The sequence below is a fragment of the Wyeomyia smithii genome, chromosome 2, assembly GCF_029784165.1.
Source record: "Wyeomyia smithii strain HCP4-BCI-WySm-NY-G18 chromosome 2, ASM2978416v1, whole genome shotgun sequence".
Classification (NCBI taxonomy): domain Eukaryota; kingdom Metazoa; phylum Arthropoda; class Insecta; order Diptera; family Culicidae; genus Wyeomyia; species Wyeomyia smithii.
In genome coordinates, this window is record NC_073695.1 from 186,404,773 (window position 1) to 186,429,466 (window position 24,694).

Below are 24,694 nucleotides of genomic sequence, written 5' to 3' on the forward strand. Positions count from 1 at the left end.
GCGATTGCAGGAAATATTTGTGCGGATTGAGTTATGAAATCTTCCGTGGCATGATCCGAATAACCTGTCTCCATATCCTGATCGATGTCGTCTACCTGGGATTAACACATTACAACGGCGCAAAGAAGTTCAACAAGCAGTGTTGTAGCGAAAGCTACATACTCCAAAAACGACTCACCAAAAATCTTTTGAAAATTGAATTTTCGAGGCTCCCTCCGTCTTTTTCGCTCTATTATATTGGTTGCTGCAACCCAGTTTCCAACGTAGTTACTTCGGATTAAACGACCCGCTAACTTGCTACATTCGAAGTCAAGTGAATGACTTTCTCTTAACTTCGACACACCGTCGCATAAACTCGCAGAGACTTTATCGTCAAATAATGAATGAAGAAAGGCATTGTTCAAAATGGCGTCGAAGCAAGAAGTATTACGCAAGTTATCATAAATCTGCACAAAAACCTCGGCAAACATTTTTTTTTGTGCTAGGGACCGCACAAAACAAATCGCATAAGAAAAATTCATTTTAAACTTCGGGAGTGCTATAAAACAATGTTTCCGCAACATTATTGTTTAACACTTTTTTGTGCGGTGGATAGGAAAAAACAAATGAGTTTCAGTTTTACGGAATATTCCCGTCGCAGCGGTGGTGGCGCTGATGTGCTTTTTCCCTTTTAACTCAGTTGATAGTTGTCGCGCGCTGTGCTGCCAAAGCAGCAGAATAGCTGAAAATTTATCTATTGCGGAATATGTCCAGTAGGTGTCGCACAAGTTAGTAGGAACCATAATTTTCTTAAAATTTTGGTCGGAGTGGTACGTCTGTTTTTTGTGCTTTAAATAAGTTCACTTTTTTGTCAGCAGTAGAAAAAAAATCAAAATTTTAGTTGTCACCCGTTATAAACAGTCTTTTTGAAACAGATTGTGAAAAATTTTGGAACGCTTCCGTGCTAGCAGAGGGTTCGACCGTGAAGCCGGCAAATCCAGGATTTTCGATAGTGAGAAAAACTTTGCTTCGATTGAATTTTTTATATATTTTTAAAAATGTTGAGTAATCGTGGATTTGAGGACAAGCAAAGTTTCGCAATACCTAACATTTCATTTTAAATATGAGACGCAAGATTGCTTAAGTGTATTGATTTTTATTGTTCAACAAATGACTTTGGAATGGTTCTTTTCGGCAACCAGGCCAAAGTTTACGATAAGGGAACCGCACCACAGGTACGGTTACGGGAGGCCTATTGAAGGACACGCGCGTATTCGATCGGCGGGTCTGAGTCGACACGAGCTAGCGTGAGAAGCGAACGGTGGAAACGACCGGAGACAGACATGAAAAACAAGTGATTTTCGCCGCCCTAGGGACGAGAAGACTGCGAGGCTGAGCAAGAGACGTGTTGTGGTGCCTTAGTGCGTTTCCTTTGCGAGGTTATTGAGGGTGTTATGAAACCAGCCTTTGCATGCCCAAGTGAGGCGAGAGTGGTGAAATGATAAAAAGGCCACAAATACAATTTTATCACGCAGACGGCCGCTAGGATGGCGGTGGGCTTTCCGAATATGCCCGGCATTACGAGTGTGTTCGTGTACGGCAGAATGATATCCTCGGTTGAGTGCTTTTCTGTCAAGTATATGCACATTGAAGCGGTTGAGAATGAAACATACACAGTTTTATACCGTTTTATTTTAATCTTGCTTGTAGCTTCTCAAGAATTCTTTTCTATGATATTCGATCTATTTTAAGAATTTAAATGTAGCCGTTAGATGAACGGTAACATTAGATTAAATAGACTATTTTATAACCAAATAAAAATACTTTTTTTTGTCATACGCGTTTCAATGTTTCACATTAGCATTGTTACCAAAATTGAATGCATTCCATACCTAACCGAAAATTCTCGCCTCTAGGTGACGTCACTCGGTATGATTTTAGTTCGCACTGCGCACGCTTCGTTTCCGACATCCTTCGTGAATTCGCCCTGATTCGAGAGGAACTCCAATACACCCTGTACCAAGTCGGTGTGGAAAATCGTTCTGGCATGCGAACGGGTGGAGTTTGTCGCACAGTATGCATTTCGATTCAAAGGGACGTCAGCTTTCGTGTCGGTCGCAGTGTAGAGCTGAAGTGAGTAGACAGTTTCCTAACATTTTTCTGTATATCGGTTTGTGCTTGGGTTCTGTTGTGTGTGAGGCGGAAAAAGGACCAGGTGGTGGGGTGGAGGTTTCCGTGCGAGGTTTTGCAGAGTCGTGTAGAAAAGGACTTTTTGTGTTATTCCATCACGTTTGAAGTGTTATGTAATTAAAAAAGAATGTTAGAAGCGCTATAACAGCAGGTGATTCGCATTGTTACTGACGAATAAAAGTTGCGAAATGAAGTAATAAAGCGAAAAGTCTGAGTGAAGTGATTTATTGGGATTGGTGCCCCCAAAGGAATCTCGCGTGAAATGTAATGGACACAAACGTAGTTGAAAGAATGAATTCGATTATTGTTAGATGAGGTGTTTGACTGGAGTGGAATCAAGTTTTTGTGATTTCGGGCGAGCAGAAAAATGCAAGAAGACGTGCTGAACATACAAGTTCAAAGTTTGAACTCAACCACACCAAGTGGAAACGAATGAAACTGGATTGGGTTAGTCAAGACAAGAGGAATGCTGTTTAGATTGTCGATTTCACGTCGAAACTTCTCTCCCAATTCAACATGTATTGCATTCCGCGGCGAAATAGAATTAATAATTAAAATCCAATCTACCAAAAATTAGCAAAAAATTAGATGATTTTGAGCCGGCAGTTCAACAAATGAAAGAAAAAAAATCATACCTCTCTTTAGTAAGTTGATGAAAGAATGAGCTAAAAGGAGACCGAAGCAGCAAACTTTTACGATTGTGTAACTTGACTCGAATGTGAAAAGCAACCGCTTTTATATAACCTTAGTAACGTTTTTTGCCTCTTTCATTGCCGAATAAGCCGGGCCCACAGTTTCTATCTTTCGTCTGGGTCTCAGTCAAAACAGATTCAAACGCAAGGTAACAGAGGAAAACCTCCTCCTACGCAGTGTAACAAGAAGCAGAGAGCTCTGTTGCGTTTGGGAAAAGACGTTTTCGTGCCTGCGTCATTGGACCGTACCTGGTGTATTATCTCCAGTAAAGAACAAACATTAGAAGATGCCTGATTGTATCCTTCGTACCGGTGAGCTCTGTCTGGTCTGGTCTTTATTGCTGCCAGTTCAAGGATAAAGCTACCCGTTGTTTTCGTGTGCGGTCAGTGTGATGCAGAGCTAATATCGACGGAATAATGATGATTCCCAAAAGTAATCAACGGAATATTTGCGCACTTTCTGCATGCCGCACATCAATAAGAGTCGTGATCTCTCGCTTTTTTGAGAAACGTACATGGCTGAAAACTGTACGGCACGCTATTTTGTGAGCTGCACGTACATTACTATTGCTTTATTATTCGACACATTTTAATCTATTGCGTTTATAAATTAAAGAAAAACTTAAAATATAAATTTGCCTTTTTTTAATTCCATAGCTTGGAGTCCATTTGAATAGCGTATTCATTTCATCTCAAATTTCGGTTGATGAGTTGAAGTAGTACTAAGAACGAAAAATTATTTTCTGAGAGCCCTCTGGCGCCTCCACAAATCTCATGCAATATGCACCCGTTGGTCTAACATAGTAAAAAACTCCGTCGTCGGTTTTCGGCCTGTGTGCCTCGGCTGTCACTGTAATTATTCAAATTTTTTCACAGACAATATGCAAAGCGTGACTCAGGCGACGCTTTAGATTCGTATTAATATGCAACAGCAATCATCTAGTTTTTCCTGCGGTGACCTCGAGTGCGACATCGTCTAAGAATCCTTTGGCGACAATTGTCGTAGGAAGATTCGTCGAAATACCGACATAGCTTATGTTTCGAGAAGCAGGCAAATGAATCATCAACTTTGCTGAAGAGCAACCGTTCCGGTCTTTTTCAATAATAACGCTTTCTACTAGAAAGAAATATAATTCTGCAAGATAATATTTTTGTCAGCTACATCATTTCTCATTATGAGTTGGCGAAAGCAAAACGCCATTTTTCTTCACTCTTTTAAAATCGAATAGAAACCTTGACTGGAAATATTGGCTTAGAAGCAATTTTCATTAAATCTGATACGTTGCCAAAAAAATGAAATAAAAATCTTAACATGATATGTTGCTATGAGCCAGACTTGATTATCCCGAGGCAGGAAAATATATATTTCACTCGGGATAGCCGAGTTCTACGGATAATCGAGCCGTTTATTTATTGTCCTTTTTTTCACTCGTTTAGTAACGCAAAATTATTGTGCTCGTAAATGTGCTGACATAGAATTTGAACAGTATCTCACAACTTTTGGTCGATGTTTGTAGTACTCGGTGACTAATCAAATAAGGACTTTCAATTTATTTATTTCGAAGATGTCTTAACAGATTTCATTCAAAAGATATGGCCTTTGAATTCTTATGAACTACGCCAGTGGCGTAGCCTACGGGGAGGAGATGTTTGGGTTCAACCCCCTCCCCCTTAGAGTCTTCGATTTTCGCACCTGGCACTTTGAGTTATGGAGCCTCAATGCGGTCGAAGTTTCACTTTGTTGATCGAAGAAAAAATGTACAGAACTATTTTTTCTGTTAAGCAAAGCAAAGTCCAGGTACTATAATATATAATAATTTTTCTCCAACACTAATGAAATAACTCTCTGAAAATGATGTGGTGGCCCTGAAAAGATTCAAAGTGGCAACTGGGTCTTTTTAAGGCCTATGAATATCATACCGCGTCTAAAAATACTTCTTTAAGGTGTTACTTGGTCATTTATGGCTGTTTCTCAGATCGGAAGCTCCGCCTTTGGATTTCAATCGCATCTCTGTAGTAGAGATGGTCGGGTACGGGTATTTTTACCCGAAACCCGTACCCGACGAATATTTTACGGGTTCGGGTCGGGTACGGGTAATTTAAAATACAAGGCTTCGGGTTCGGGTCGGGTACGGGTTTGAAAAACTATCAATAGGTCGAGTACGGGTCGGGTACGGGTAATTCGAATTTCGTGCATTATGAGAATTTAATTTTTAACATTACAAGCTTAGGTGTTTCCTCAATGTCGATAATCGGAAAGATGGGAGAAGAAATCGCCCATTCTCACTCAACGAGAGATCGCCCAATACCTATTCTGACAGTTGCCGGCAGTGTTTGCACCAAACGAATGCAATCAAGCTATCTCTCTCTAATGTGAAAGTGAATAGTTTTTTCTGCAACCGTTTTGAGTTAAATGACATTTTTGCCGGTTTTTTCATGTGCCAGGGAAACCGCAGACAATTGAAATGTTTGGTACGAAGCAAATAAATGAGATTTGACAGTGATAGCATAGTCTTGGTTTGCACTCCAAAATTACAGGTTTGCGGATGTAGTGAATTATCAAACTTTTCTCAAGTTATAAACAATATAAACAACCAGCCAGATTAATTCATTTTATGTGAAAACTCGAGTGATTTTCAAAAACTTGTCCAGCCAGTCTGCATCATAAGGTTAATAAAATAATGGGATCCACTAAAAGTTAATTTACCCTATTCTTCTTGTTGTTTTGATCTGGTTCATTATGAAGCTATTATAAATCTTCCAAAAAAAAAAAATCTAATAAATTTTTATTATTCCCTTGAAAACAAAATAAAAATTTTCAGCAATTCATATGTAACATACGTATGCATTCAAAATAAAAAATTGAAGTCCCTGATCAATTTTAATATGAGGTAACACACACGAAAAATGAGTCCCAAATGCTCCGTACACAGTTATGGATAGATATTTTGCAGAGCAAAAAAACGGTCAATTTTTTCATCATCAGATCAGATGAGCGGACAAGTGCTACACTGGATTCTAGGAGAACCAATATATCGCCTGGAACTCCGGGCTTAATAATATTCGTTCACATGAACACTCGGTTCTAACCTAACTCCAGCCATTATCTCGAGAAACCACAATCAGTGCATTAAATGTGCGAAGTACTCGGATATATTGAAAAAAAAAAATAGAAAAAAAATAAAATGAAATTTAATTAAATTAAACAGAAAAAAAATCCAGGACGGGTCGGGTACCGGCAATTTCGGCGTTTTTTTCTTTTGGGTACGGGTCGGGTACGGGTAATTGGAACAACTATTTTTCGGGTTCGGTTCGGGTACGGGTATTTAAAACAAACCAGACTTCGGGTTCGGGTCGGGCACGGGTTTGAAAATTCTCGATGAGTCGGGTACGGGTAACAAATTTCCCATACCCGACCATCTCTACTCTGTAGTATCCTCGACAGTTGGAAAAAGGCACTCTTCTGACGAGACAGTGCAAACCTGTACACCTACTGCTGATGCTGCCGCTACCGCACAAAGGCAATTTTTTACTAGAGGAAGAAGTAGTCCCGTTGCACTTACCTCTGCAGCTGCAATCCGCTGCCACTCCTGCTGCTGCTAAGTAAGGACTGTCCTAGTTGCTATCCAGAACTAACATGGCTGGTTTAAATAGTACCTTTCCGGTTTACTAGATATATAATTCTGTCGAACTTGCTAGGACGGACCAATCCGAGGACAAACTCTGAATTCTAATGAGACTTGAAACTGTTCAATGGTGAGCAATTCTCGCTGAAACTAGGCCACTAGGTGCACAAGGTCTTTCAAATTTGATATAAATGCACATAGTTATTAGAAATAGAGCAAAAATGATCATGCCATTTTTGTTTGATCAAATTTGTTGACCCCTTGGTCACCAAGGGGCGAACCAGTTTTCAGAAAAGTTGAAATTTTAGCAATTCTTGATGTATTATTTAAGCTATATCTCTAAAATTCGTTATGTAAAGTACTGCAAGTAGCTCTTTTCTGTAAAGAGGAATAATAGGGCTTTCATTTGCAGTATGCGCATCCACTTGGTCCAGTAGACAGGTTACTACATTGATCACGCGGTGTACGTTGAATATTTTAAAACTCAGCTTGGAAAATAGGTTCAATTAATGGGTTAACACTGATGCTCACCTAATTTTTTTCTTGCATCTTAAAGCATTTTTTCTCAGCTTTCCAATGCTGGTCTCAGATCCAAAATCGGTAGTTGCGAACACGGTCAAAATTGCATTTTTTTATATAATCCAAGATGGCGGCCTGAATTAAGATTGCTTCAACTGAAAGCCCTATTATTCCTCTACAAAAAAAGTGCTACTTGCAGTACTTAACATAACGAATTTTAGAGATATAGCTCAAATAATACATCAAGAATTGCTAATATTTCAACTTTTCTGAAAACTGTTTCGCCCCTTGGTGACCAAGGGGTCAACAAATTTGATCAAACAAAAATAGCACTATCATTTTTCTATATTTCTAATAACTATGTGCATTTATATCAAATTTCAAAGACCTTGTTCACCTAGTGGCCAAGTTTCAGCGAGAATCGCTCTGGTATAATAACGTTTGCATTAAAAATATGAATTTTTTCAAATGGTGATATAAAACTGAGACAGATAATTGAATTTGATAAATTTTCCATGGAAAGAAATTATATGAGCTTACTTGCAAAAAAATTAACGCCCTTGCGAGCGACTTTCCGGCAGTTGGCCGAAATATTCTCCTTGACTTACGAAAACATGCGTGTACGAACGAGCACACTTCTGAACAAAGTAGCTTCACTGTTTTCGCCATTACGGTTAGAGTTCGACTGATAGAGCCGTCAAATTTTCTCTGTTGACTCATGGGTTACTATGATCGATGCTTCATGGGTAGTTTCGACAGTGCGTTTGAAGGTAAACCCAAGAATATTCGTTGATTTTTGTCTATTGTTTTAAACACAATCGTTAGTTCGAATGATCCAATTTTTGCATTTGAGCGGATGCATAGATGATTTTTCTATCGATTGCTGCAAGAATGAAGGAAATTCATTGAAAACTAATCGACGCATTCGAAATTGGACATACAGTCATTCCAGTATTATAGGCCAACCAGTACCATGGGCCAGTCTACACTTTGTATTGGTTTCTAGCATATTCCAATAACTTTGAATAGTCAAATATAGGTTTAGTGAACATGAACAACGTTCACCAAACTTAAATTTGACTATTACAAGTTATTGACATACGTTAGAAACCATCACAAAGTGTATTAGCCTGTAATACTGATTGGCCCATAATACTGGGATGACTGTATCTTTCGCTTTTCCCGTTTTTAGATTTTCATGTCGTATATCACTTGACTCAGTTCGACGAGCTGAGCATTTTCTGTATGTGTGTGTGTGTGTGTAACGCTCTTCCAATCTCAATCGATTTTCTCAGAGATGGCTGGACCGATTTCAATGAAATCAATTGCAAATTAAAGGTCTATTTGCCCCATAAGTTACTATTGAATTTTATTGTAATCGGATTACTAGTTTGGAGGTTATGTATCAGAATGTAAAAATTACGAAATATCAATATCTCAGAAACTACACAACCGATTTGAACAAAATTAATTTCAAATGAACGGGCTACCTAAAAAACCCTTAAATTTCAATTTTCATAAAGATTGGACATATGGTTCAAAAGTTATGGAAAGAAACGTGTTCTCGAGACTATTTGATCTCACTCATGTTTCTCAGAGATGGCTGGACCGATTTTCATAAAATCGGTGTCAAATGGAAGGTCTAGTTGCCCCATAAGACCCTATTGATTTTTTTTGCAATCGAACAATTACTTTGCCTGTATGTTTAAAAATGTGAAATCCAGCAATGAAAAGTAAAATATTCACAAGACTACTTAAATTCACTTACTTTTCTCAGAGATGGCTGAACCGATTTTCACTAAATTAGTGTCAAATGAGAGGTCCAGCTGCCTCATAACACCCTATCGAATTTAACGGTAATCGGAATGTAACTTCGTCTGTAATGTATCAAAATGTGAAAATAACGAAACTTCATTATCTCAGAAACTACACAACCGATTTGAACAATATTGATATCATATGAACGGGCTAGTTAAAAGGTAGCTGATAAATTATGATTGAACAAGTGGTTTCACAATTCGGCTGCTCTATACGTTCCCATTTCATTCGATTATAATCGAACTTAAGCAACCGTTATGTATTAAATTGTTAAAACAACGAAAGTCTATTATCTCAAAGATTACACGACTTTTTTAACATAACTAGTGTCATACGAACGGGTTATCTGTTGAACTTACAAATAACTAACTTCATAACAACTTGATATGTGGTTCAAAAGTTATGGAATGAAAAGAAATTCAAAGACTATTTAAAACTATACCTGCTTTGATCAATATATATGGCCTCAACATCATTTATATTTGGTATCGTACTATTTGAACGTATCGCTCGTGATTAAATTGTTCGAAATTAAGAGTCATTTCTTTTATTTCGCTATTTCTTGAGCACTAACATTACGTCAAATTTTATATTTAATACTCCAATTACAACATCAATATTTTAGAACCCAAAGAGTGAATGTACCTTTGTTGTACCTTTGTTGCTTAAATCTAAGCATACAAATAACATTATTACAGTTACAAATAACAAGTTTGAATGAGAAAGGCTGAGTCTGACCGCTAGGTGGATTATTTTAGGTTTTAAACAAATTGTGGTTCTGAAAAAAACCTGTTTTAAATTGGATTTTTCTCTAGAGATATATATTTAATAGCAGTGTTGATCAATGTGTAATTTTGTTGCGTGACTAAGAGCTTCATCGGTCTGGTTTAGTTGGTTTCCAACACATAATGAAATTCATTCTTCGTAATGTGCTGAAAGATGACTGAAGACCAGCTCTCTGCTCTGAAGTCTTGTATGTGATTAGAAATTAGAAATTAGAAGATTAGAAATTCAGCACTTTGCCCCAGATGGATTGTTTTCTAGTGGTACCAGAAATGATCCTTCGTTCATTTCTAAAGGAGTTGTAGAATTTTAATTCAATCAAAAACAATCGGGACAAAAAAGACTTTAATACTAGCGTTTTGAGCTTGAAGTATTCTAAATAAACTTTTTTCGGAGCAAGCATCGTTAGGCAAAGGGCGATAGTTATGCGTAATTGAGAGCAAACAACCGAAGCCGCCTAAAGCTGCTGAAGTTACCCCGTTTGAGTCCATCACTGTCCCGCCATCGAATGCAGCGGCCTCTTGCAAAAAAAAACCGACTGATCTACATATTCATTTGCTCACGTTACTCATTCGTGTTAGCTATTTCTCAAAGATAATGAGTAAGAAAAAATGAGCTTTTTTCTGAAAATAATGAACTGAAGCCGCTGGAAAAAGATGTTTTCATGCTTAATGTGCTTACTCACGCAATCGAGGACATTTCCAAACGAACATCAATTAAATGGTCGAGGTAGCGGTTTTGATACATGGTAGTACAATAATCTCTTCTTTTATAAAAATGCCAACTACTTCATTGCAACTGATGACTGTTTTGCCACCCCGTGGATTGAGCAAGCAGTTATATTCTTTTTGATTACGGTTCGCTGAAACTAGTTCAATCCATTGCAGCTGGCAGCCAACCAACAGCTTGGCTTTATTGCAGACTTCATTCACCCGGTTATATATTTTTTGTCCCTGCAGGCTGACTAGTATCAATGCTCTTCAGGATTAGCATTCTTCTCCGATATTGACTCATTACAATAGTGAACTTTCGTTTCTTTAAGCAAATAAGAACATTTACAGTTTGTGTGTTTCAGCAAAAAATAAGACTCTTAATCCACGAGTTATTGCAGAAAAAAAGTGAAAGCCAATATTATAACACAAGTGGGGTAGTGTTCGAGTGAAAGTCAAAAAGTGTTCGTAAATTGCGTTCTTTGATTTATACGCCAGCAGCAAAAACAGAACAGTGGACTTCCAATTTATTGCGGCTTCGTACAGGACAAGAAGTCTAGAAGCGAAACTAGAACATCGCGGTGCCTTGCTCAACGTATATGTATTTGTTCGATTCAGTCCGTCGTATCCCGTGGAAGGTATCGAGGTGAGGAAAACCTGAATAAGCATATTCTGAACGTCATTGGATTTTATGAGCGAATAAAAGCGTGGTGAAGGATGCGCGGTGCGGCCACAACCGTGGAGTTGCTTACTTTTCTTCCCTTCCAAGTTTCGTGCGAACGCCAATGCTGCGGGTTGGGCGTGAAGAAAATCTCGTTAAGTGAATAAACATCGCTCCATATTGTACCCGGGGGTGGAAACAGTACTATGTGGGAGGAATAGGCGTGGAACGTGCTGTACGATTACAGAAACGAATGCGTTCTGGGTGAACGACTCCCTCTTGACCGTTATTTAGTACTGCTTCTGGTTTGTGCAGTATATGTTTGGGAGAAAGCGGAAACTATCAGACATTGGCACTTACCGCTGGCGCCTGTGCTCAGTTGACTTGCCTGACGGGAAGCGGAAGTTTACTGCTGGGAATTTGTAGCTGTAACTAACTATGTAATGCTTTATGAACCCCGTTAGATCGTTTGATACGTCGTTGTCATAAAATTAAAGAATTTATTGGCTCTTTTGCATACAAGTTCTCCTGTCATAGACGTAATTTGAAACGAGTGGAGTCGATTATGATATAATTCCTTATACGCTCGGTGCTCTGAACCTGTGAAAATCTAGGCCGGATGTCTATCTCCAAGTATTCCACAAGTGGCATGAGCCCCGAGCAGTGATTGTGAACTGTGAGAGTTGTGTACCGGCAGAAAAGACCTGTTACCTTCGTGCTATCCCATTATCAATCACGCTAAATTGTTGCTAACTGACAGAAATTAGTGACTGCTAACGAGTAATGTGTTTTTAGAAGGCGTGGTACGTTAAGACGCTCTTCGTGTGGTTTGAAATTGAAATGAATATTTCAACTTCTGGCAACTCAAAAGAATTTAAAACATCTGAGGAAACCTGTTGACCAGTGGAGCTGGCATTTGATCGGTTATTTATGAATATTCAACATTAAATAAAAAGTAGAAAGAGGTAAGTGGTACGCTAAATGAATTCTATGTTTTTGTTTCAAACGATTCAAATTATGTCTCTCATGAGTTATCTATAAAAGTTTCCTAATACTGTTTTTTCTTGTCGAAAATTGGACTCGTGCTGTTCTGTTTGTTTTTGGCACAATCTTCAAGGCTAACTATTAAAAATATTCGAATTGAATAAACATCCAATCAAAACACCAATCAAGATATCTAATCATAAATCAATTGCGAAAGCAATTGCAACTGAAGGGCCATTTCCGGTGACCCGTCATGCGTCATGCCAACAGTCACTAATAACAAATTTCCGTTTTAGCAATTGAAGTACACACCCAGGTCTGTGAGTTTTTATGTGCGAAGCCACAACTGGCTGTCGTGTGAGCGACGGCTGCTACTGGTTTAAAAAAGGGAAAAAATATGTACGAATTCAGCAATCGTATAATGCAAACTGTGTTCTGCCAAATAACCTAACAAAACATCCAAATTATGTGCTCCGGAAAGTACAAAATAACATTATTACCAGCACCGTCATTTAAAGGGCTTCAAGGTTGTAGGTTCACTTGACGCAGCGGTAGGCGTGACATTTCATGTAGCCTTTGAGGCTTCCGTGGCAAAACAAGAGGCCAACGAAATTTGTGCTCTACGCGATCCACGGTGTCGTCTCGACATGGGGCGGCCAGCCACCCGACTGTACACTCTTTAACAAGCGTATACTCAGATTTTCCGAAATAAATTAGCATGCCAAAAGAACCCCACACAGAACTGAACAAGTGGAAAATGAAAGCATAGAAAAATTATGTGCTCGCACGGTAGTTCCATGAGACTGTTTACCGACTTGGGTTTGAGCTGCTTGTGGAGACGACCGACGGCATCAGAAAAGCGGTTCATAATTTTGGTTGACAATCAATATCAAGAGTATCATGGAAAAAGTATTTATCTTGGATATTACATTGTATTTATTTTGATCAAGGACTTTGCGAAACTATGTACATATACCTGCAGTTTAGTTCAAATCTACCTACTGTTATTTAGAGGGAGAACTCAGCTAGGTAAAAGTTAGCCTAAATCTGCTCAACGATAAAATCTACAAATTATTGTTGGATTATTTATTGACCATTAGCGACGCTAATTTTCAATAAACAAAGTTGCGATTTCGCTAATTTAAGATTTCGTTGGTGTAACTGTGAACTACGCTAATAACTTGACCATCAAAACGCTAATCTTTAAACCGTCGAATTTAAAGTCACGATCGTAAGTTACGTAGAACTCCATATGGTTGTTTGTTACATCACTTGTTGAGTGTCACTTTTCGACGGTTTTCAACTTCCCGGGATTCATGATTTAAAAATTTGATTGGCCGGGAAATCCCGGAAAGTAGAAAAAATGCAATGAAATATAAAACGGAACGTCTTTGTTTGTGTCATATAGGCGAAGAAAACTGACAACATGTCTAATTCATAAAAATAATAGAAAAGATTAATTTGCTTTCGACAACAAACTGATTACTTTTTTCAATGTGAAATAGCAGCGGAAGCAATGATGGATAGTCATTCACGAACAGGAGCATAATCGACTTTGTTTTTGGATGCCAAATGTCTTAGCAATGCATGCAACGTCACCAACACCAGATTATCGAAAAAATCTTTTGAGTACCGTAAATTGGGGTGACTTTTAACACTTTTTTATTATATATCATCAATCATCATTCCGGGGTGACTTTGATCACTCCATTGTTTTGAGTTAAACTTTGCCACTTTAACATATTTGAGCAATCTAAAATGACCTGAAGGAGTTTAAGAATATAAGTAGCAATTTGGGAGGTATTCACATTCCACGTCAACAGTTTCTGTTGACAAATATCCAGGATTCATACAAAATGTTTAGAATATGTATGAACGATTGTCTATGGAGAGAGGATGGGGTCTAAAATCACCAAAAACAAATCCACGTGGAATATGGTTTATCCCATAGTTCAAAGTTGCACGTAACGTGACGTCTTTGGTGGTCGTTAAGACGAAATCATATAATACACTGTTGAGATTCACCATCAGTGAAGATCACGACGAATCTCAAGCTCCACGAGAGTTTTTTATCACAAATTCGAAAAAGAGGTAGAGTGATCAAAGTCTTCCCGCTGATCAAAGTCACTTCAGTTTACGGTACCTTGAGACTCTCCCAGCTCGGAGACTTTCGTTGTCTTAGGAAGTCGAACAAAGAAATTTTGACCAGATCTCGACGTATCATACATTATGAGGACATTTGACATTGAACAAAGTTTCGATTTCACATTACGGAAAGAACGCTCTGATCACATGCATTTTTGCATTCGATGGAAGCAGATAGCAAACGGTGCAGCAGTTTCAGCCACGCAACAGATTATTACGCCGATTATGTTGCCGATAAGGATAGCCGGAACATGTTCCAGTGACATAGTGTCTTTGATCACAGTAGTTGTTAGAACTTTACAATGCCATTAATTACGCTGTTCTGTGTTGCATATTGCACCTGCGCGGCTGACAAAATTTTGTTCGTTACTTGCCTAATCACTAGATGGCAGCCGTGGTGGCTCGTGGTGCGTTAAGAAGTTGTTGCCATGTCACTCGGTTCTGGGCTGTGATACGCCAGCTTTCCAGTCATCGACTGAAGGTCTCCTTCGATTTGGTAGAGCCTTCGTGCATGCTACACCTCTTTATTTCTGACGCCGGTAGGTACTGAAGAGAGGCAATTTCACAGGGTTGTCGTCTCTCATCACGGCGTGACCGGTCCACCGCAACCTATTGACTTTCGCCAGGTGTGCAATAGGGTTCTCTCCGAGGGAGCTCGTAGCCGGTAGGTTACAAAGTCCGCTTTGACAAGCGGGTGGTAGTGGGTTCGGATCTTAGTAGAATCAGGCATTTGGTTGTCAAAGAACTTTAACATAGATTTATTCTCAGGCTCCCCACCACATCCTTCAAGCTGAATTCGACAGTACCCCTGTTGACTCTCCTCCTAACAAAAATTAGAAAACTGGTTGAGTAACGTATGAAAGTATGGGGAGCTCCGTAGCCGCAAGGTTACAGAGTCCGCTTTGGTAAACGGGTGGTCGTGGGTTCGAATCTTAGTAGAATCAGGCCATTTGGTTGCCAAAAGACTTTAGCATGGGTTTATTCGCAGGCTTCCCACCAAGTACCCTTCCTTCAATCTGAAATCTACAGTACCTCTGTTGACTCTTCTTCTAACAAAAATAAATCTTTATTATAATAAAACGTATGTGTGAGTAACGTATGAAAGTTCTCTCCAGGGAATTGTAATTAGGCGATATTGTTAGGATGGACAGAGAACCGGAAAGGTAGAACTTACACACAAGCACGGATATGAATGATTAGCGTATCACCTACTTCAATAGTGATACTGCCAATAATATGAAATGCGGAGTACAGAAAACACCTGGGCAATATCACAATAGATCTAATCTCTGGTCGCAGTGATGAGTCCACACAGGAAAAAAATACGTATGAAAGTTCTCTTCAGGGAATTGTAATTAGACGGTATTGGTAGGATGGAAAGAGGCTCGGTATAGTAGAGCAGTAGACTTGAAACGGAAGGGTAAAACTCACACACAAGCACGGATATAAATGATAAGCATATCACTTACTTCAATAGTGATAATGCCAATAATACAGAAAACACCCGGGAAATATCACAGTAGATCAGATGTTTCTGGTCGCAGTGATAACTCTACGAGGGAAAAAAAGATTCTTTCCAAGTAGCACGCACAGGCTCATGATTCACGCACCCTCGCTATTTTTTGTCGTCCGTCGTCGATCAAAGTATTTTTCTTTGGTATTTGGATCTCTTTTCTGGTGTTGTTGTCGACGGTCCCCAGTGACTTCAAATAGATGAACTCGTAGACAACCTAGAGCTTATCGCTGCCTTCAAAGATTTGAGTTGAGGAGTTGATGTTTTGTCTCCTTGGAGCCTCTCATGTATTTTGTTTCCGACAAATTCTAGCTTCGACTTTCAGTCGGGCAGAGGTTTTCTCCGTCGACGCAAAGTTACGTACTATCATGTCGAACTCATTCGCAAAACCGTGCCCTTGTGTCAATCACCTTGAACAGTTCAAAGGGACTCGAAAGTATCCCCGAAACACGCACGTAGCACATCACTTGCGGACTTGATCAATTGCATCAATTTATCCGGGAATCCGTTGCTGTACATGATATGCCATAGCTATTCTCGATCGACTGTATTATAGGCCAGCAAGAAATCAATGAAAATGTGATGTGTGGGCACGTTGTATTCGCGACATTTATGTAAGATCTGCAGGATTGAAAATTCCTAGCCCACGAACCTCTTGGGTAAATGTGATAGACGACGGAACAAATTCTGCGAGAGTATTTTGTAGGCGGCATTGATAAACAAATTGCAGCAGTAGTTACGGCATTTCAGCTTGTCGCCCTATTTCATTCTTATTTTTATCATTTTATTATTGTTATTTTATTCACATTCATCCGACATATTTGTCTACATGAACACTTACAAACTAAGAATAGAAGTTGAAATTTGTTACACGATTATGAATCACTTTTGTACTAACGTTGAAGCCAAACAAATAATAACATAAATTAAACAGAAAACGCTATTTTTTATTGGTTTGTGCTGCGCCTAGTCTGTCCGATGTTGCTGGAGCCGAAGGGAGCCTTGCCACCTCATTGGCCGGGAATCTGAGTGAGAATCCATGGTGCACTTACATCTCCTTAGAGTACCTTAGTCAGAAAAATGGTCCCCAGGGGTTTTCGTCTCTTTTGAAGCGTATGTATACCCAGCAAGCGACAACGACTTTCGTATGATGGTAGATCGCTAGTGTTTTGCCTGGCTAAAAATCGCAGGGCGTACCTTACAAACTTCGCTTGAATTCTCTCGATTCTGTTGATCCAGATGCTGTGAGAAGGGCTCCAGACTATGGCTGCTGTTTCAGGTTTAGATCGTACGAAGCTGAAGTACAGTGAGCGTAAACAATAGGGATCACAGAATTGAGAGGCTACTCGGAAAATAAATGCCAGGTTTCAGCTAGCCTTGCTGATAATGTAAGCGTAGTGATCACGAAAGCTCATCTCGGAACCCAACAAGACACCGAGATCCATCACAATCTTAACTCTTTCTAACACCTCAGTTCCAATCCGATAGTCTCAGTGAAAAGATGTTTTTTCCTAGTGAACGATATAACCACACATGGCCCCAGGTTGCTTCCTTGGGGGACACCGGAATAGTTGCTAAACGGCGCAGATTCGGAAGTTTCTAGTTTGATGTTCAGTTGTCGATTGGTTAAATATGATTCCATCCATTTAGCGACACTCGTTGCCACATCCAGCGATGGAAAAATCACCTCTATCGATTTTGAATATATATATAAAGCAAGTCTAAGATGCGTTGACATCGTCGTCAGCATGCGAATAACAATGTATCGGTGTTGGTGCACCTTCTTTGCTTTCCTTCTTACGATATATTTCTTGTTATTTCTTGTAGTTTTTTGGGACAAACTCAAATTCACTGCTGCACTGCTGTAAATTTTGTTTTGTACCAGATCTTAATTGAAAAAATTTGAAACTGGTATACATTTTGGTCTATTTTTGCCCCCTTTTGGAACAAGAAATATATCGTTCTAAAACCCTTTGTACGCTCCCAATGGGACATCGCCGCTAATTTTTGCTAATAAATCACACCAGTGAGCGCAACTGTTTGTGTATTGCCATCTATTAAAAAATTGCTGAAACTATCGATTTTTCCATTCACACCAGAACTAGATGTCGTTGCTTGGCTAAGAGTATTCAAGCGGTTCATCGTCAGATGGAAATGTTAAATCTTGATAGTAAAGAGCCAGAACAAAATTTTATTGCTTCTATTTGAGCCCTCAAAAGTCCTAAACTTATCGGAAGTCAATTACTGGTGACTCCGCTTATCGTATTGCATTTTAAATTTGTATGAAGATTTCGAAGAGATAACTTGCTTTTTGCAACTTCGAACCACCTTAATGAGTATTGTGCGCATCCGCTTTCAACCACACGGCTCTCGCCCTAATTTTGAGCCGTTGTCAAAATAAATACCACGGGCTCATGGACGAATGGTAGTAAGACGCAATGGAGTTATATAGGAAAAACATGTGTTTTGATAAAAATAGATTGCGTTTAGTGATAGTTAGTACCAGAAAGTTAGAATAAAATGTATAGAAGACATTTGATAGCTGTATTCTCGGCCAATGAGCAAAATACTCGAAGAAGCTTTGATTTTACTACTACTGAAAAAGCGCCATCTCTTGCTATTGGACATTTTTTCAGGTGTCCTATAGGTGGGTAAAAAGTCATATTTTAATTGAATACCTCATTTTTAGCTATTTCCATATCAGCGTTTTGCGAGTGTTGGCGAATAAACAAAACAAAGATTTTTCATGACAATTCATAATTCGTTTTTCTGAAGAAGAAAATGAACAGGTTTGTCGTTTTTGGCTTCAGGGAAACCGACCAGCAAAAGGGGGAATTCTGGTAGACTATAACCGTAGGTTCAACTAATTGGTTTGCAACCATCAGCCACCAGGATGACAAATATGTTGGCTATTCGTTAATCGCCTTAATTGCAGTGGGACTAGAGGAGACCTCAAGAGTCCAGAAAACTATTCCTCGATGACACTGAACTGAAAACGTTCAAAATGCAGGCTTGTTACAATATCCTCAAAACCAAACCCAAGTTTGTAGAGCTGCAAGATTTTGAAAGATTGATGAGACGAAAACGGAAGATGAACATCTACGCGATCAAATATTTTTCACTATCCTCCGAAGCACTACTTGTAGCAGAAATTTTCCGATCATACCAATACATCCTGAGAAATGTCACTGACGCTTGGGTCAAACCATCAAATATATAATGTCTTGAGGATATAAAGTGTCTTGCCAAAGTAATTGTTTAATGTGCGTAAAAATTATCGAATTTCCGTTCGTTAAATATTGAGTGCTTTTCATTATAACAAGTCTCATAAACTGATAACATGGGGTATTGAATTGTTGACAGTGTGACAGATGTCAGCGGTTTAAAACAACAAGATATACAACACCGGTGCGGAGAACGTAAAGTTGGTCTATATTAGCTTGTTCTATTCAGGTTTCGCTGGTGTAAATCTAGTATAAAGTTGTTTCAAAAATAGACCACCGCTGAAGATGCCCTAACGGCGGGCGTATGGAGAGACAAACATAACGGGCGAATCGCTTCTCAGGGCTAATGTAGTCTAATCATGTGTCTGTTTCCTTCCAATATCACAACCAGATATTGGAAATACACCTCATTGTGACAAACCAATAAATTGCATTAGAAATCACAAAAATAACCGATTTAGATATTTTCAAGTTATTGAACACTAAATGCAAACTAAATATATTATAAATAATCAATAACGAAAAAATTCACTTGAAAACTTACTTTTAATGAGATATTTTAAAAGCAACTCAAATATCTTATTAAAGGCATAGCGAGATATGATATCAAAATTTCATGATATTTTCATATTCATGTATGAAACGTGAATATCTTTCGAATAACATGATAATTCCTCATAGCTGAATATGTTATTGATGAGTTATGATTTTGTTATGCTCTCCTGCCCGGGTTAACAGGATTCAGGTTTAGTCGCAGTCTGTTACACGTCAGGAGTTGTGCAGATCAAGATTAAACGACAATTGCATCTTATTCGTGTCATTTTCATAACTGGCCACACCTAGACGGTCCAGTTTCGTTGAATTAATCGGGTGATTACCTTTGTCAATGGCTGACTTTAGGTCGGTGTAGACTGTGTCCATCTGAGCTCCCTGTTCCATTGGCTTTAGACATGCAGAAGTAAACTGCACCAAATTTGTCGCTGTCTATCTCCCTGGAAAAAAACCCATGTTGGTCTTGAGATATAAATGATCTTGGTGACCGAAACAATTCATTCAATTTTGCAGATGGGGCTGACGACTCCCCTCATATGTACAGTGGTCTGTAAGCTTTTTCTCCTCCCAAATACTGGAAACAGAACTTGACAATATCATTTTCAATTGATCAGGTTATAGTGACGCTTGGACCCGCAGCCTTAAATTGAAAAGCATTTGTTCCATTTTCGAGCACTTTTTATGAGTCTCATGAAAACTATTCGAAAGTTTTTATTCAGATTTTGACAGCTAAAGGGCTAAAAAAAATGCTTTACAATTGCATGCGGAGATTGACAGCGTCACTATCACCTGACGATTGTCAATTGAAAACGATAATGAGCGCTGATGGAGGCAGGGGGCTTTCATACACTACTTCACGTATATATAGAGGGAAGAGGAAGGAAAGAAAATCATGACGATATCAAATGGACCACACCAGTTACACGACCCGAAGTGGCTATAGAGTGCCAGTGATCAACAGCAAAAAACAAAAATCCGAAATATTGATCGGAACTTATGTGACGTGCGATCGAATTTGTTTGAAAGCGAAAATGCTCATCGTGATTCGATGACAGTAGCCGAAAAAAAATTAACTGAAAATGAAACTTTTTGAATTGAAATGACTGCGCGAAACCTTCAGTTTCATTGTTATGTTTCGAAAATGTAAAGCCCTGGCTGGAATCGCCCAAAGCAACCTGCCAACTAGCACCTCTTTGCCATTCTCAAAGAGCTCAATAGTCAGTCCGCCCTTGCCGACGGTTTTTGTTATTCATTCAAAAAATTTAAGGTGAAACTTCATTGAATCAAAAAATAGCCGACTTCGAGTTATCATTTCGAATTTTCAAAAGCACAAGACTCGGAAATATTCATTGCGTTCCCTATGAAAATTCTATTTTATGTTTGCTTCACCACAGCAAACATAAAATAGAATTTTTACAGGGAACGCATTAACTATTTCCGAGTCTTGTGCTGTCGAAAATTCGAAGTGGTGACTCGAAGTCGGCCATTTTTGGATTCAATGGGGTTTCACCTTAACGGAGTGATGTGTAACAGTTTAGATATGTTTCTTGGTTTACAGAATTTTTCTTTAAGTTCTTTTCCTACTGCCTGTTATTTCTCTCTTTCCTCGTCAATATCTAACACGTCAAAACAAGACGAATAGTGACAAGCAAATAGTCGAACAAGGTAAATAGTACTGTTCATGCCAAAATATATGCCAAGCTGGGAGGCTGCATTTCGATTCCGAAACCTGGGTCGAAACAATTGACAAAAAATGGATCGATTTTGCATACGTAAAAAATGGTTGTAAATTTTGCATGAAGTTTAACTCCAAAAAAAATTATCGTTATTGAATAAAACTCTTTATTTCCAGTCAACTTTTGCATTTTTCGAAATAAATCACATTTCGATCGCAATTTTGACTCGTTTATCTTACCTAACTGTGAGAATGTAATTTTAATTCTCTGCAAAGTCATAATGAAAAACAGCAAAGCGAACCAAGACGTTATCGGTCAATACACAATACGCACGCGGGTAATTCAATCAATCTCCATTGTAAAAATGAATCAACTCTACGGAGAACGATTCAACCCACTTTTATTGCTTAAACTTCATGAATCGATAGGAGCATCAGTATGCTCTACGTCAGATGTAAGTATATGTATTATCATTTGAAACAGCGTAAATAAATTATGTTTATGTGGTGTCTGCCACCATATACACTGTCCCGAATTTACCAGTACTCCCATGTGAAAACTTTTTTATGTTGCAAGACTCGACAAGAGGCAAAAAACACACACCCAAAACACAATATCTATATCCCAGCAACGGTCAAACAGCATGTTTTAGGGATTTCATTGCTTCAGGTTTTCAACTTGTTCGTGAAACCAAACCACAATTCCATTACCCGGCAGAAGCTATAATACCCGACGATGAATTATATATGTATATGGGAATCCACTGATTTGTTTCGATTACTTGCAAATACCGTGCTGAGTGTTCAGCATTGCGAAAATGGAAAAATTTAAACCTGTCTAAGTTCATCGTACCGACGACGCCATAAAAATGCAATGGGCAGCTTATCGCCGCAGCAGCAGCAAAAGCGCAGACAGCCAAAGCAGAGCAGCCCACGCAAAGCGAACGACGGTAACGATCAAAATAGAGCATGAAAATATGATCCGCGGTCATAAAATTTGAAATATGGCCTGTCCTGGCGTATCGTCTACCGGTAGAAAAAGTTATTTCCACCCTAGTCGCACCATCTGTGGATGGACTGCATAATTTTCGCTTCGTATTGCAAGTTTTATGTGCCCGGTTTTTCGTCAGTTACTCAATCTATCGGGTTTGTACTTATCTCATTTTCTTGCTCCATTAGGTTAAATAGTCTTTGATATTATGAGTGAACATACTGATAAGGTGAAATTGGAGTCTCAGTTTGTAAATTTTCTTTTTTTGTTTCGGTCTTCGTTTAGAGAAAGGTGTTTAAAAAAATGGGCGCTAAAGCCTATCAATTTCAGTACCAATATTTTTCTTGGATTTACATATAATGTGTCAGATTTTAGTAACACATCTTATTGAGACGACGAGAAAATTTGAATCTCATGCTTATCAGTTAGAATATTTAACTTTGAGTCAAAATCCCCAAATTGGAATTGTCTACGTATACATGAAACTATGGCATTGAGTCGAACGAATTTAAAAGGTAGCTGACATTATTTCAGACACTCTTTTAAGTGTACATTACCCCTTCCGGATGCCGTATAAAACTGCTGCCCAGGAAGTTGATTGAAGCCGGCTTTGACGTTGGTTTCGTCGTTTTACATCACGCATGTACTAACAGCTTCCTTGATTATGTTTTGGCTGTCTTGTTTTGTTCATCACTGCGATTCACTCCTTTCCTATATGTCGTCAGTCTGGTTTGTTCTCAGCTCGAGGAAAGCTTGTAGACGACACTGTCAGCTTGTTTGCGATATCTCGGATAGAATGGTTGGGGTTCCGCTTGAAAGCACTGAACACTTCTTTTTGCCGTTCTGCACGGGTAGAAATAAAATCTTGAAAACGGGCAAAATGACTCATGATTTCATGATTTGGATGTATTTTCATGGTATACACCATGAGTAAAGACTCATGGAATCATGAGCCAATTGTTCGTAACGCACCCCGTGCGTTACCGTTTTGCTGACATCATGAGCAATTTGGATTGAAACCATGATTTACGGGTCATGAAATTTGACTCATTTGACTCATGAAATCGGGCGTTCAGTTTATGAAATCTCCCTTTGACTCATGGAACCATGATTGTGATTTATGAAATCATGAAATGCGAGTCATAAAATATAGCATTTGGCTCCGGGAATCGAGTGTTTGATTTATGAATTTTTGCTTTGGCTTATTCTAACCCATGAAATTATGAGCTGAACTCGTGAAATCATGAGTCACGAGTCATGCAATTTAGCATTTGACTCCAGGAATCGAGTGTTCGATTTATGAATTCTTGCTTTGGCTACTGGAACCATGATTTTGATTTATGAAATCATGAGTTGCGAGTCAGGACATATAGCATTTGACTCATGGAATCGGGCGTTCGATTTATGAATTCTTGCTTTGGCTACGGGGAATCGGGTGTTCGATTTATGAATTCTTGCTTTGGCTACTGGAACCATGAATTTGATTTATGAAATCATGAGTTGCGAGTCGGGACATATAGCATTTGACTCATGAAAACGGGTGTTCGATTTATAAAACCTTGCTTTGATTTAGGAAACCATGAATTGAACTCATGATTGATTGGGCTAGTTTCATGAAATCATGATTTTTGCGATCCGATTCACGAAATTGCCCAATCCGCACGAGAGTCACAAATAGAATTAGACTTTTTCTTACAATTGTCCCCCGAATGTTTTAAAAATAATATGGAAATAGTTTTTTTTTTGTTCACACAACATTTATTGGACACGGCACAATACAAATTAATGTTTTACGGAGCCAATTAAATCTAATGCCTTATGGTCTAGAATATCTTATAATCTAAAGGCAAATTCTTTACCCTCGCTGCCGACTACGAGCTGAAACTAAATCTAATACTAGAACTAACATGGTTTTATTTTGTTTTGCTGTTAAATTGGCACCTTGATGCTCTTCAAGTAGCTATAAACATGTAGTATGTATGGCAAGTTTCGCTGAGCGAGAATATCACGAACTGGCACATAGGGCTGTATTCCTCGGGCCCTGAGGGTATCCAAAAGTAGAGATCTGGCGCCGCAGAATTCAGCACACACCCAAACCACGTGTTCAATGTCTTGATACCCCAATCCACAAACGGAATGATTACTGCTCGCCAGCCCAATACGCAAGAGATGTGCATCTAGCCCGTAGTGGTTGGACATAATCCGAGACATCATGCGAATGAAATCTCGTCCTACATCCAACCCCCGAAACCAAGGTTTGGTGGAAACCTTGGGGATGATGCTGTGTAGCCACCTCCCCAGTTCTCCCTTATCCCACGAGGCCTGCCAGTTGATAAGTGTACTCTGACGTGGAAATTTTAAAAATTCATTGTAGGCAATTGGTCTGTTATAAATATCACCGTTTGTTGTGCCCACCTTAGCCAAAGTGCCCGCTTTCTCATTGCCCGGAATGGAACAATGAGAAGGGACCCACACTAAGGTAATCTGAGAAGATTTTTCGGATAAAGCACTCAGATGTTCCCGTATTTTCCCCAGGAAATACGGAGAGTGCCTTACATCCTTCATCGATCGGAGAGCCTCAATAGAACTGAGACTGTCCGTAAAGATGAAGTAATGGTCCGTGGGCATTGTT

The 24,694-nt window shown here is 39.0% G+C and overlaps 1 protein-coding gene across 8 annotated transcripts in view; it reads left to right on the forward strand.

Moving 5' to 3' along the window:
* The window catches only part of LOC129725672 (protein Fe65 homolog), a 187,069-nt gene that overhangs the window by 29,342 nt on the left and 133,033 nt on the right, over positions 1 to 24,694 (forward strand). For 3 of the 8 annotated variants that reach the window (XM_055681737.1, XM_055681730.1, XM_055681736.1), the window contains exons 1-2: positions 1,968 to 2,112; positions 10,567 to 11,943. The exons of 2 other annotated variants lie outside the window; for them this stretch is intronic. The gene's annotated coding sequence lies outside the window, so the exon portion shown is untranslated. Of the gene's footprint in view, positions 1 to 1,967; positions 2,113 to 2,489; positions 2,617 to 10,566; positions 11,944 to 24,694 lie in introns of those variants that run through there. 3 more of the 8 variants (XM_055681733.1, XM_055681732.1, XM_055681731.1) reach the window with 3 other exon arrangements.